Source organism: Brassica napus, unplaced genomic scaffold (assembly GCF_020379485.1).
Source record: "Brassica napus cultivar Da-Ae unplaced genomic scaffold, Da-Ae ScsIHWf_1842;HRSCAF=2478, whole genome shotgun sequence".
NCBI lineage: Eukaryota > Viridiplantae > Streptophyta > Magnoliopsida > Brassicales > Brassicaceae > Brassica > Brassica napus.
Window position 1 is genome coordinate 164,030 of NW_026015259.1, and position 13,690 is coordinate 177,719.

Sequence of the window (13,690 nt, forward strand, 5' to 3'; positions counted from 1 at the left end):
AAGGGGATCTGAGCGGTTACCTTGATTGGATAGGTGATTCCTGCAAAACCAAACCGATCTCGAGAGGATCCAAGAGATTAGAGCAAAATCGATGAAGAAGAATACGAAATGAGAGTTTTCGATTTAGGGTTCTTTGAGGTTAGTTTGCGGCTCTAGAGATAATGGGGAGGGAGGGTAAAGTTAGTGGGCCTTAAATAGGCCATTTCCCATTTTCTCTTCTTTTTTTTGTTCGAGCACTTACCTGGGAACAATCAGTGGAACAAGCGCCGGAGTGTTCTGCTGAGAAGTGCTCGATTTTCATGATTTTCTTCCTGCAAGTTAGTTTTTGTTTTTTTTTTTAGAAATAAAAGAAATATTTACACTCACCAGTGGGTTGCCTCCCACCAAGCGCTTCTTTTCAGTCACTAGCTTGACTTTTGTGAGCCGATTAGGCTTGAAGGGGATCACTTAAGGGTATTTCTACACCTTCAGCGATTGTTGTATCAGCAAGGTAAGGCTTGAGGCGCTGCCCATTAACAACAAATTCTCCTCCTCTTGTGTCCAGCAACACAACAGCTCCATAGGGGCGAACCTCCTTGATGGTGAAAGGTCCTGACCATCTGGATTTTAGCTTTCCAGGGAACAGCTTAATCCTTGAGTTGAAGAGTAAGACCTGATCATTCGGAGCAAAGCTTCTGCTGATGATCCGTTTGTCATGGAATGCCTTGGTTTTTTCTTTGTAGATTTTGGAGCTCTCATAGGCCAGATGCCTAATCTCCTCCAACTCATGGATCTGAATTGTTCGCCTCTCCTTAGCAGGTTTGATATCGAAGTTAAGCAGCTTAACAGCCCAAGCTGCCTTATACTCTAGCTCCACAGGTAGGTGACATGCCTTGCCGTAGACCAGATGATAGGGAGTTGTCCCTAATGGGGTTTTATAGGCTGTTCTGTAGGCCCAGAGAGCGTCGTCAAGCTTGATGGACCAATCCTTACGCGTGGTATTGACTGTTTTCTGCAGAATGTTCTTGATCTCTCTGTTGGAAATTTCCACTTGGCCACTCGTTTGGGGATGATAGGCGGTTGCAACCTTGTGTTTCACGCCGTTCTTGCTCAGTAATCCTTGGAACACTCTGTTGATGAAGTGAGTTCCACCATCGCTGATAACCACTCTAGGTACTCCAAATCTTGGAAAGATGATGGAGGTGAACATCTTGGTTACAACTCGTGCGTCGTTGGTCGGACTAGCAATTGCTTCTACCCACTTAGAGACATAGTCGACTGCAACCAGGATGTACTCGTTCTTGTGAGAAGGTGGGAAAGGTCCCATAAAATCTATTCCCCAGCAGTCGAACACCTCAACTTCCAATATGTAGTTCTGAGGCATCTCATTCCTTTTGCTCATACTGCCCATTCGCTGGCATGCATTGCATCTGGATATGAAAGCGTGAGCATCTCTGAACATTGTTGGCCACCAGAATCCCGCTTGGAGAATTTTGGAGACTGTTTTGAATGTGGCGAAGTGTCCAGCGTAGGAAGATCCGTGGCAGTGGTGTAGGATCCCTGGAATTTCAGCCTCCGGAACGCATCGTCTAAAGATCCCATCCTTGCATTGTCGGTATAGATAAGGCTCATCCCAGAAGTAGTGCCTTGCCTCTCTTAAGAATTTCCTCTTCTCGTTCCCCGTGAACTTCTGAGGCTCCTTTTCAGCAGCTAAGAAATTTGCAATCTCAGCAAACCACGGTAGATCAGGATATTGCTTCTGGATTGCTGCCACAAACTGCTCTGGTTGCGAAGGACAAGCTGTTTCTATGCGCATTGGTTGTTCCGCGTAGCAAAGACCAATCGCACTGACGTGTTCCACTGTTTGTTCTTCGTCAATCACTGTATCATCGTTTATTTTCATTCTGGAAAGGTGGTCCGCTACTCCATTTTCTACCCCCTTCTTGTCTCTTATTTCCAGGTCAAATTCCTGAAGGAGGAGAATCCATCTCAGGAGCCGCGGTTTGGCATCTTTTTTCGTGAGCAGGTACTTGAGAGCTGCATGATCCGTGTGGACTATCACCTTAGACCCAACTAGATATGATCGGAACTTCTCAAAAGCATAGACGATGGCCAGGAGTTCCTTCTCTGTGGTAGCATACCTACATTGAGCTTCATCCAGTGTCTTGCTCGCGTAGTAGATCACATGGAGCTTCTTATCCTTCCGCTGTCCAAGCACTGCTCCCACTGCAAAGTCACTCGCGTCCGTCATGATCTCGAAAGGGAGGTCCCAGTCTGGGGGTTGGACAACCGGTGCACTGACTAGAGCTCCCTTGATCGTGTGAAATGAAGCTAAGCACTCGTTGTCGAAATCGAACTTTGTTTCCTTGCAGAGCAGTCTAGTGAGTGGTCTTGCGATTCTCGAGAAGTCCTGGATGAATCTTCTGTAAAAACCAGCATGTCCCAAAAAGCTTTTTATTCCCCTCACTGAAGTTGGGGGTTGCAGACTCATCATGATATCGATCTTTGCCTTGTCCACTTCGATGCCTTTTTCTGAAATCTTATGTCCTAGAACAATCCCATCTCTGACCATGAAATGGCATTTTTCCCAATTCAGCACGAGATGCTTCTCCTCGCATCGCTTCAGAACCCTGCACAAGTTTGACAAACAGACACTAAAGGAGCTCCCATAGACGCTGAAATCGTCCATGAAAACTTCCATTATGTCTTCAATTAGATCAGTGAAAATTGACATCATGCAGCGTTGAAAGGTCGCTGGAGCATTGCACAGCCCGAAAGGCATTCTCCTGTAGGCGTATGTTCCGTAAGGACATGTGAACGTCGTCTTTTCTTGATCGTCTGGGTGGATGGGAATCTGAAAGAAACCTGAATAACCATCTAAAAAGCAATAGTAAGGGTGGTTAGCCAATCTTTCAAGCATTTGATCAATGAAGGGAGTGGAAAGTGATCCTTGCGAGTCGCAGCATTCAATTTACGGAAATCAATGCACATGCGATGACCAGTTATTGTTCTAGTAGGGATTAATTCATTCTTTTCATTTGTTATAACAGTGATCCCTCCTTTCTTAGGCACTACATGAACATGACTAACCCACTTACTATCAGAGATCGCATAAATTACACCAGCTTCTAGAAGTTTCATTATCTCTTTCTTTACAACATCTTTCAGATTTGGGTTTAACCTCCTCTGATGTTCTACAGAAGTCATTGATTCATCTTCTATATGTATTCTATGCATGCACAGATCAGGTGAAATGCCAGGTATATCAGCTAGAGAATATCCTAATGCCTTTCGATATTTCCTAAGTTCGCATAAGAGAAGAGCAGTTTCAGCATTGTTCAGGTCAGCATTTACGATTACTGGGTATGTAGAATTTGGTCCAAGAAATGCGTACCTGAGCCCCTTAGGGAGTGTTTTGAGCTCGACTTTTGGAGCTTTGGATTCACTCCACGGGTCATTGTTCCTACTTGGTGGAACAGGCGAGCTCGATGAGTCTGAGGCATTGTTCTCCCCCAGACTGAGATATGCCACTAATCTTTCCATGGTTCTGGCGGAGTCCAACATCTTAGCGTACCCATCAGCGTCGATGTTCTGGACATTCTGTTCTGCTTCAGCTCTAGTCAAGGCTAGTTCCAGCGGATCATCTATAAGGATCTCCTCAATCATCTGATCACTCGGTTCCAGCGGATCACCCTCCTCTTGGACAGTGAAGGTTTGTCCATCCAGCATAGGTTTCTTGAGCATCTGATTCATCTCGAACCTCATCACAATGTCTCCTAGGTGGAGATCGATTTTTCCTTGTCGCACATCTATGATAGCTCCGACAGTGCATAGGAATGGTCTGCCTAGGATCAGAGGATCCTTTGATTCTTCCTCGAGTTCCAGAACAACGAAATCGGCAGGGACAAGTGTGTTCCCAACCAGAACTTGGATATCCTCGATAATTCCGACTGGAGATTTCACTGATCGATCAGCAAACACTAGGGACATCCTGGTAGGTTTGAAATCCGTGAATCCAAGGCGCTTAGCCACAGAGTATGGCATGAGGTTGATGCTTGATCCCAGATCGACTAGCGAACACGAGAAGACTGTTCTCCCTATTTGGATGGATAGGACAAATTTTCCAGGATCACCCAGCTTCTTGATCCTTTTGTTCTGGAGAACAGCGCTGCACTCTTTAGAGACCACCATGAACTCACTGTCATCGGTTATCTTTCCAGAAATCAGTCCTTTCACAAAGCTACTCATGGATGGCATCATCTGGATTGCACTCATGAGAGGGAGTCTGACTGTTAAGTCTTCCAGCATCTTCCTACATTTCATCTCCTCCTTGTCCTTGCGTGTGGCCTTAGCAGGAACAGGGTACGGAACCTTAGGCACATAGTCACGGGTGGGAACAGGTTCTGCCGCTGGGCGAACAACCACAGTAGGCTGCTCTGTAGTGGTCGGAGTATGTTTAGCAGGAAGCTCTGCTTCTTCCTCGTCTGCTGGTGCGGTTACAGGTGGCTGTTCTGATTCTTTCTGCTTCCCCTTTTCAGCTGTTGTGAATCTCTTGGGTGCCAGATCAGTTAACTGCTTCCCACTCCTAAGCGCGACTGCATTACACTCCTTGGGATTTTTATCTGTTTTTCCAGGAAGAGTGCCTTGCTGTCTCTTCACACTCTCAGCAGTCTGAGCAATCTGAATATCCATCTGCCTCATATGGCTCGAGACATTATCATATTTGGCACTCAGGTCATTGAACATGTGATTCATTCGGGTATTGATGTCGTTTGTGACCTGATTCAGTGCTTTTCCCTGAATCTGCTGTCCTTGGAGCAGCTGGCTCATCATAATGGCGAGACTCTTCATCTCGTCCTGTGGAGCAGTTTGAGCAGGCTGTGCAGGCTGCTGGTTAGTCGGTTGTTTCTGGTTGTGGAACTGAGTATTCTGAGCTGGGCTGAGGACAAAGGTTCTTCCTTGATTTCCATACCCCCGTTGGTAGCCACTGTTCTGAACCTGATTGCCTTGAGCATTTTCTGCGTTACCATCGGGTTTAGGGTTGTTGAACAGGTGGGGGTTGTTCCTCACGTTAGGGTTCGGGTGATAGTTCTTAAACTGCCATCCTTGCCCATTCACATAGCTAACCTCATGGTGGTCCTCAGTCGCCTGGTCCGCTTCTGATGTAGTGTCTGTGGTTCCTTTATCCTGAGGAGACTCTTCCATGATGAAGACATGGTTCTGATTACTCTTAATCAGCTGATCGACCTTGGCAGAGAGCTCATCTATTTTGCTATTGTCGATGCTGTTCACCTTTTGGGTGCGGTCAGTCTCTCGGTTGCTGTCAGCTGAGCTTGAGGCCATGTTCTCAATTAGCGCGAAAGCGCCTTGAGTGGATTGGGTCATGAAATCTCCATTACTGGCTGAGTTTAAAGCATTCCTGTACTCCCAACCTACTCCATCGTAGAAAACTCCGAGTAGATAATCTTCTTCAAAACCGTGATGTGGGCACTCCCTGCGGTAGACGTTGAATCGCTCCCATGCGTCGCAGAACGGCTCATCTACCAGCTGTTTAAAGGTGGCGATCTTCTGTCTCAGAGCTGCCGTCTTTGATTTCGTGTAGAAGTGGCTCAAGAAAGCGGATCTGACTTGTTCCCATGTGGTGAGCGATCCAGTTGGTAGGGAATCTAGCCAGCGAGCAGCCTTCCCATCGAGAGAGAAAGGGAACAAGGTACACTTGATGTAATCTGGTGGTACTCCATTCGCCTTAGTGAACCCACACATCTTCTCAAAGTTTTCAATGTGGTCCATCGGTATTTCTGCAGGAAGTCCGTTGAAGATCTTCCTCTGCACCAGACCTATCAAGGCGGGCTTGATCTCAAAGTCTTGTCTAGTGCAAGGTGGAGGGTTGATGGCGGATCGCGTAGCAGGTAGATTACGCAAGAGATTCCTTTGGCCAATCTGATCAACTTCCTCCGGTGCATTCCGTTGGTTTGCAGCGTTCGCTTGGATAGTTTGCTGCATCTGCTGCATCTGTTGTTGCATGAGTGCAAATGCAGCAGTAAGATCATCCTGATGATCACCCATGTTGGTGCTTGTAGGTCTAGGCAGTTGACGGTTCTGACGTTCTAATCTCGCTAGTTCTTCGTTGGTGAGCTGATGCAATGGTCCTTGTGCGTTGCTCCGAGTATGTCTACTGGTCATGCACCTGGATCATTAGCTGTAACAAGAAACAGAGGCGAGTTAGATATCTTAGACTTAAAATGAAACCGAAAAGTAGAGGTAAAAAAAATCTGGTCCCCGGCAACGGCGCCAAAACTTGATACACTAAATATGAATCTTTGCTACTGCCAAGTTAACAGTTGTGATTATAGTACTTTAGATTCAATCCAGAGGACCAGTCTACACTTTACTCTTATAAATTTCAATATCAAGCTAAGAAGAAAATGGTTTTCAATTCAATTGGTGACGCGGAAAACAAGTAAACTAGAGATTGATTCAATTTAACAAGAAGCTAGCCTAGGGTATTTCATTGGGTGTTGAGCGAGAGCCAAACAATTATTCAAGCGCGGTGCAGTGCTTTCTAGAACTCGGATCACTCAGCTGGAACACCCCACTGTCGTGGTGGTGATCTCTTTGCTGGTCGATCCCATCATCTAACTGTCGTTGAGATGAGAAACGACTGCAAGCCTTAGAGGTCAGGTCCGATCAGTTCACTTACTACCCTAATATCTACTTTCGCTGATTAGGGATACTAAGCTCATTCAATACATGTCAAGCTTTCTCCTAAGCGGTTAGCTAGGCGATAAACTTAGGATCTAACATCAAGTGATCAGGTTAATGGAAGCCTTAAGAATAGTATGGATGAAGAATAATCAAGAATAGCTTATCTATGTTTAGCTCATATTTCAACACCCTAAAAACCCTAGGCGAGCTAGATCACTACTCAATCATGATGCAAGCAATCAAAGACATAGATACTGAATGAAACTGCATAATAATAAGAGTAGTAAACAAGGTTCAGATGGTCTTCTCTATGAGAGAATGGATTCTTCTCCCTTACAAGTTGCAGATCGCAAAAGCTAATAGTTCTCTTGTAAAAACTAGCGTAAGAAATAAAATAGGATAGGTGGTGTAGAAACCCGTTATAAAAATAAAAAAAAAAAAAGAAGAAAAGAAAAGAGTGGTCGAGTATCTTTGTGGTGGTTAAGTCGCGGGCAATAAGGATCGATCGAGAATTTTTGAAGTACGATGTGGTCGAAGAATGGATCGTGAGTGAACCATGAGACATATTAAGCTGCTCTACCTTTCTTAGAAGAGTCTTAGATTGATCAGACGAAGATTTTGGAAGAATCACATTTTTGGAAGCACGACGGTTTAGAAGCTCGACGTTTTTGAAGATTGACGTTTCTTCATCGCGAAGTTTTCTCGGAATATCTTCGTATCAGTAAACTATTATTCTGAAGACATTATAAGTCGGAAGCAGGACGGGAATTAAGCAGGACGGGAAGCAAGCACGACGGGATTGAAGCACGACGGGAAAACCCGAAGTTGGGCGAAAACCCTAATTTCGGTATTACGAAATTCTTCGAGGAGGCCGGAGGCTCAGGAAATATTTTTCATCAAGGTCAGAAATATTTTGGAGTCTCTGAAGAATAATTAGCTCATCAGAACGGGAGCGGAAAAATATTCGGGATTGTTCGCGGGATGAAAATATGCCGGAAGGGTCAAAAATCGCATATACCGACCAAGAAGCTCGAGGTGTCTCTATGCATTTGACCAGGACGTTCTGTCTATCACATCAGCAGCTGAGTGTCAACACAAGGAGGAGGTGTATACGTGCATGGAAGCTGCACATGCAGCTTGACATGTAGAAGCACGAGGTGGATCGGCCAAGCACGAGATGTCGCAACGCATGCAACCGAAGAATGCTGATCGACATGTGTGAGGATGTGTGGCGCCTTGCATGAGCTCCAGTCATGCAGCCTGATATCTGGGAGGAGTGGTGGCGTCCTGCATGTGTCCTGGACATGCAGCCAGCCAAGTGGAGCACGAGGTGTCGCCGTGCATGCGTCCGGAGCCATGCGGAGCGACACACGGGCTGCCACCAACCTGAAACTGATTGGCTGGTGTATCCTATAAATACCCCACGACCCCAGCTCATTTCAAACCATCCAGAACACCTGAAACTCAGAGAAAAACGTGAGAGAGAAAGCTAGAGAAAGAAAGTTCGAGTTTCGATCGTTTTCGAGTCTTTTCGGCAGTTTTCGAGAACAATTATTCTACTGATTTCAAGTCAGCGCCTAGGGAAGGTTCTGGCCAACTTAAGATCAACCAATTTAATATCGATTCAGATGGGAAGCAAGTCAACGTGGTTAGAGAGAAAGAGAGAAAGAGAGTGTAGCTGAGTTCCGAAGATCGATACTTCACCAAGAAGCGAAGTTCTGTCCAATCGAAGAATTTCTGCAAATTGTTATGCGGAAGCTCTGCCCAAGTCAATCTGTCCACTCTACTCATATTCTTTGATGATCAAGTGGAGGTGCTGTCCAAGATCATTTCAGTTCCATGGTATCAGTTCAGTTGAGGTTATGGTTCGATACTCTGTTCAGATTTCGGAAGAATTGTTCAGAAGCTAAGGAAGGTGCTGTTCGATTTGAGTTCAGTCCAGACCAGTATCAGGGGAGGTTCTGTACAAGTCAAGATCAGTCCAGTCCAGTCCAGTCAAGGCGTCCCTTGGGTTTTGGCCAAGTCCTCTCCGATCAACCAGCAGCTTCTCGCCTAGAACACTGTGAGTTGGCTTGTGTGATTCCACTTGGAATTTAGGGTAGTTTTGTGAGTTGGTTTGTTTGAATTCCACTTGGAATTTAGGATAGTTTTGTGAGTTGGTTTGTTTGAATTCCACTTGGAATTTAGGGTAGATCGAGTCTGCATATAGATTAGAATTATCACGCTATTGAATGGTAGAGTCCTTAGGGTTATTTTATTTATGGAACCGGACTCAGTTTAGCAAGGGCTAAGCTGAGATGAATGGAATTAAGACTGAGTTAATAACCTGACTAGGGCTAGGGCTAGGATGCATCATGTTTTCTATTCTTGCGTGTTGATATTGTTCAGTGCAGGTTCCCGTTATCTTTAAAGATAGTTTCTCAGCGGGAGGCTGGACTATCTGGGTAACGGTTTGATTATATTGTTTAGTATTGATATTATTGTTTAGTAGTTAGTACTAAGGGTCTTTGGCCATATAGGTCGGACTACTGGTACTATTGGTTTGTGTTGTAGAGTTAAGTGTCTGGTTAGTGTCTAGAACTTTATCATTATGTTAGGTTCTAGATTGAGTTTGTGTTGTGTGAGTGTGCCGGCAGTATGTGCGTAACCCGCCCATATTAGGCTTGTTTGGGGTTGATTAGTGTTTCCTCGGCCTCGTACCCAGCGGGTTCAAGGAAACCCCTTATTCGCTGGATCGGGAAGACTCAGACGAACGGTGTCATGTACTATGGCTGAGTATTACACGACGGTGTAATGGGACAGTGACCCGAAGGACTGTGGGCTGTCGCGCGGTGACCCGAATGACTGTGGGCCGCGGTCGGTTGAAAGTTCCTTCTTCCGGCCTTTGTGGTAGGAAGATAGGATATTGCCGATAGGGAGGAGGAACACTAAGTCACCAGGGCCCAGGTTAGAGTGTTGTGTTAGTGTGTCGTAGAGGGTTATAGAACCCTCGAGTTAGTGTAGCACCGATATACGGTGTTACGAGTTAGATCGAGTCGTAGATATTCATAGTCTTATGATTGTGTTTGTGGTTGATTGATTTTTGCTTGCAGGTTCTGACATTAAGTCCTAAGTCTGGCTTAGGTACCGGATTAGGCTTGATGTGTATTTTGTTAGTGTAGGCCTGACGTTGGCCTATATGTGTTTGAGTGATTGCTTGTGAAGGGTGGTGGATATTAAAGCTATGCGGTATCATTGGTTGGCCGATCATGTTCTTGTTTGATTGTTGGTCGATCGGGCCAATGGTATTTGTATAGTCTAAGTGTCTAACACTACATGAGTACTGAACTCAAGCGTATATATGGTTAACTAGGGATTGCTTGTTGACTTGTTTTAATGCAGGTTCCCGTTACTTGAAGCTAGATCATGGCAGGAGGCCAAGTCTAACTTAGTAACGGTTTGCTTAGCCTTAGCTTTTATTGCATGCTAGGGCTAGATTGATTGTTATTTTGGGTTGTCCGGGTTAGAGTCTAGGTTGCGGGTAGAGGCCGCCAGCTCACTGAGTAACATTAGGTTACTCATCCAACTCCGTTGTCCTTTTTGCAGGTCGCTTTAGGTAAGGATGATCGGATAGCTTCGTGCTGGACGTTAGGACCGCCGGTGTAGATTTTCATGCCTTTTGTAAACGGTATTGTGGATTTGTGTTTAGTTGACTCGATTTGGCATTAGGCCGGGACCGGTCTCAAATTATATCAATGTATGGATATTTCTCGAATCAATAAAGTAATTGTTTTATATGCGCTTCATGAGTACTCTGATATTTGACTAGTCCGGTCTAACACAACGTTAGGTCGAGGTACGGGTTGAAAAGCCTTAGGCCTTGATCTAACGGAAAACGCTAACTCTAGGTACGGGTTGCAAAGCCTTATGCCTTGACGCAGCGGGACGAGTTAGTGGATGAACTGGTCTAGGTCGTGGAGTAAAGTTTGTGACACTGACCAGATTGTCCCTAGCCCGTCACGTAGCGCTTCCGGACCATGGTGTTGGGTTGGACGGTCAGTCATGTTCTTGTTTGATTGTTGGCTGGCCGGTTGGCCTTTCATCTCCAACCCTTGGTGTGGGTCGTCCGTCGGTCATGTTCTTGTTTGATTGTTGGCCGGTGGGTCGACATATGCTTAGGACGGTTCGGGGGTGTTACAGGTGGCGTCTTTATATGGAGGCGCCAATAGGTAGAAAAGAAATTAGGGCAACAAGGCCTTAATTCCCGAAAATAGAAGCTTCCTTATCTGTCGGGAACAACCTTGGGATCACTCCGTCTGCTTGTTCTGCTTGAGAACAGTCTCGGGACTGTTCGTCTTGAGTGTTCTCCGCAAAATGCTCCAAAAGGACAGCTTCTCTTCAAGCACGCTCTCTTCATTCTTCTACCAACTCCAGACCTGTAAAAGATCAAAAAGGACTAGACTGACTCGGATTAAGGACTCGAATCAATACAAAAACACCTATACAATGATGTGAAAAACACCATATATCACAAAGTCGTCTGGACTTCCAGGAAGTCGTCTGGACTTTTTATTTAAAAGATCGCTTTGAAATTTTTGAATACATAAAACTATACTCAAGATTTCCTTTTTAATAGTAGAATAGTTCTTTTGGGTGTCATTCCAGTGTGATGACGTAAATTGCAAAATACTTTCGCGACCATCTAGCTTCTTTTGTTTAAGAATACCCCCATATCCTATATCAGAAGCATCTGTTTCTACGATTTTCTCTAAATCCGGATCTGCTATGTGCAGACATGGGATTTCTAAGACCTGTTTTTTAATCCTTTGAACTATTTCAGTATGTTCTTTTGTCCAAGGAACTGGATTTTTCTTTAGACGATTGTGCAAAGGTTTAGCTATTCTATTTATATTAGGACAGAAATCTAAAACATAATTGAGACTTCCAAGGAACCTTTGTAATTGAGTTTTATCAATAATTTTATCTGGGAATTTACTTGCAAATTCTAAAGATCTTTCAATAGGGGTTACCATACCTTGTGATATGTAATGACCTAAAAATCTGATCTTTGTTTGAAATAAGGACATTTTTGTTTTGGAAACAACAAGACCATTCTTTCTAGCAACGTAACAGAATGTTTTGAGATTTTTGAAATGTTCATCAATAGAATGTGAAAATATTAGTATATCATCAATGTAGACAATGCAAAATTTTGAATAATCAGAGAATATATCATTCATGATTCTTTGAAATTCAGAAGGTGCATTTTTTAAACCAAATGGCATTACATTCCATTGGTACTGACCAAAAGAGACTGTAAATGCTGTTTTATAACGATCACTCTCAGATATCTGAATTTGCCAAAATCCTGATTTTAGATCAAACTTTGAGAATATGTGGGCAGAGTAAAGTCTTTGAAGTAAATCTTTTTTATTTGGTATTGGATATCTAATCCATTTTAAAGCAGTGTTTAAAGGTTTGTAATTAATTACTAATCTTGGGGTTCTTCTTTCAATTTCAGAATTTTTATTTACATAAAAAGCAGCACAAGACCAAGGAGATCTTGATTTCGAAATCAGTCCTTTTTCTAGAAGATCTGAAATTTCTTTTCTACAATGTTTTTCTAATTCTGAGTTCATTTGAATTGGACGAGCTTTTGTGGGAATCTCTTTTTCAAGATAATTTTCATCATAATGTAAATCAACAATATGTTGTTTTCGATTCCAAAAAGCAGTTGGTAAATCTGAACAAATTTCTTTCTCAAATAACTTATTTAAGTTTGAAATTTTTTCTTTTATTTCTTTTTAATTTAAGGTTTCTAAGGTTTTTTGAAGTAAAACTTCTGATTTTAAATGTTCCAGGTGGAAGGTTTTACTATGGATTAAAGAATTTAGAAAGTTTTCTTGTATAGAACAAGCTTTGATTAAGTTTAGACTTCGCTTTTTTGGTGTTTCGAGAAATTTAAAAGATAATTTTATATTTTGATTTTTGAAGGAAATTTTATCATCCATAACTTTATATGGTGTGATCAAATTAATAAATGGTGTTCCTAAAATAACATTTTGATATATATCATCCGTGAGAACGAATGCAGTTTTAATAAGAATATTTTCTTTTAATATTGAAGCTTCTGCTTTAGATGTTATACGAAGTTTAGAGTTATTTGCAGCAGATAGTTTTTCTTTAGTTTCTAGATGAAAACATTTTGGAACAAGCCCAGACTTGATGCAGTTAAGATCTGCACCAGTGTCGAACAAAGCAATCGTATCAATTTTGTAATTTTCAGAAAAAACAATGGTGACTCTAATTTTATATTTTCGAGAAGTTATTTCTCGTAGAACGAAAAGGAAATCATTAGGGGCCATATCTAGAGATTGAATTTGTTCTTTGAGATTTTCATCTTGATTATTTAGGCAATCATTTTCTTGTTCTTCCGAACTAGATTCATGAGGATCTTTGATGGAAGATATGATCGAGTGAAAATATTCAGAATCTTGTCTTTGTTTTTCTTTGAGGATTTTTAGATCATTTTTTACTTCTTTGATTTCAATCCTAAGATCTTGTATTGTTGTTTTCGAAGTGTCTTTCTTTCTTTTGTTGAGAATAGTGGTGAGATCATAAGAGGATTTGGAGGAACTTGGACCATGAGATTTTGGGGAATTGTCTATGTTTTTATCATCTTTTTCGTTTAAAGAGGAAATAATTTTCTCAAGAAATTTCTGTTTTAGGCTTGGATCAGAAATAGAATTTAATATTTCAAGATGTAATTCTTGATCTTTAGTGAGGACATAGATATTCTTTTCATTTGACTCTGAACTAGATGATGAACTATTTAGTTCATCAACTTGAAGGGCCTTTTCAGAAGCCACGGATGAGTCAGAGTCATATGACGAAGAGGAATCATTTAGTAAAAGATTAGCTATTTTATTTGAAATTTCTTCTCCGAGGTTTAATTCCTGGATTTTGCGATTAAAACGGCAAAACTTTGAAGTGTGACCTTTCTTATTGCATTTGAAGCATGTAAGAT

At 42.7% G+C, this 13,690-nt stretch overlaps 1 non-coding gene and 1 pseudogene across 1 annotated transcript; one reads left to right on the plus strand and one right to left on the minus strand.

The window, feature by feature from the left end:
- Window positions 1-391: 391 nt before the first annotated feature.
- Window positions 392-6,162, minus strand: LOC125599348 (annotated as a pseudogene).
- On the plus strand, window positions 5,453-5,559 carry LOC125599358. The gene has a single exon (XR_007333147.1). It is a non-coding gene; the product is annotated as a small nucleolar RNA R71 (small nucleolar RNA).
- Window positions 6,163-13,690: the final 7,528 nt, after the last annotated feature.